The sequence below is a fragment of the Nicotiana sylvestris genome, chromosome 7 (genome assembly GCF_000393655.2).
Source record: "Nicotiana sylvestris chromosome 7, ASM39365v2, whole genome shotgun sequence".
Lineage (NCBI taxonomy): Eukaryota > Viridiplantae > Streptophyta > Magnoliopsida > Solanales > Solanaceae > Nicotiana > Nicotiana sylvestris.
In genome coordinates this window covers 56,285,007-56,286,386 of record NC_091063.1, presented here as the reverse complement: position 1 = coordinate 56,286,386, position 1,380 = coordinate 56,285,007, and positions in this window count along the sequence as shown.

Here is a 1,380-nt window from a genome sequence, read left to right as displayed (position 1 = left end):
TATTTCTTTACTGTTAACCGATTTTAGCATTATATTTTGGGTTCTTTGCTATCTACTGTTTGGATCTCTGCATTCTTGAAGTGTTTTCAAAGTTTTTGTAATTTTTCTTTAAGTTTCTCTTATTCCTCTACTAATGACCGATTTTAAACACTACAATACTTCAAGTTTTTGACTTCTATGACTAGGGTTTCCCGAAATTTTCTTTCCCCAAAATGTTTGATAATTTTGAGTGCTTAACCTTCTATTTCTTATGTGTTCTAACCAATTTCATGAGGTTTGCTTTAACCCTAACTCGTTTATGCTAAAAGCCCTAATTTTTCGACATTATTGTTTGGATTCTAAGTTTGTCTAGGTTACTTGTGTACTGACTTTGCCCTATGCTTTGGTATCTGCGATTCTTCCTCCTAATGTGCCTCTATTGATGTTCTTGGTTTGAATTTTTGCTTATTCTATATATCTATGTTCATTTTTTGCCTATTCATGGCAAACCTATACTTTTCTCCTTAAATCAGTGATTGATTTGGATTCTTGATTTATCAGTTTGTTTTGTTAAGACCTATGTGTTGATTCCTGACTATTCTCTTTATTTACAATCTTGATTAGCTTTATTACCTTATTCAATTAACCGTGATATTCACTGATTCTTTACTGATCATTTCGTTAATTAAACTTCTATCTATTTACCCCTAATTGCTCGTTTGCTTTTCTTTCCTTAAATATATTCTGCCTTTACCGTTGGTTAATTACCCTTAATTAAGGGAAAATTACACTAATTGGTGTATAATTGATTATGTGGCTTCCTTAATTACAGAAGGGTTGATTCCCTTTACCTTATTTTTCCTTGCTCTTAACTGCTATATATACTCTCCTTACTCCTCACTTTTAGACATGAACATTAGTTCATCTACACTCTCAAAAGCTCTATATTCTCTTATGTTACTTGTAATTCTCACTAATCCAACCGGTTGTAAGCCAAGGCTGGCTACTTACACCATCTCTGCTCTATACTCTGTATTCTCTCCTTAACTGGTATGTCCTGATTCAATTCCCATTCCAAAACTATGTGTTTTTCTTTGTTGCTGCAGTTCATTAGTTATGATTTCCAGTTCTATTTGCTATTCTATTCAAGTAATCAACATATCTAGATTACTGTGTCACTCAGCATATTTAAGTTTATTCTGTTAAAAGCTATAGCTAGTATACTGTTTAGCATGCCAATCCTGCTTTAGATAATTTTTTTACTAGTATGTCCAAGCTGCATTGTGTGTTTACTATCTCACCCAGCATGTCTAAATTCTGAATGTTTTGTATATGATTAGTATTTCTAAAACCTTGAATGCTTCATGAAGTGTTTGTCTAGTTTGTTCATCTAAGTCTAAC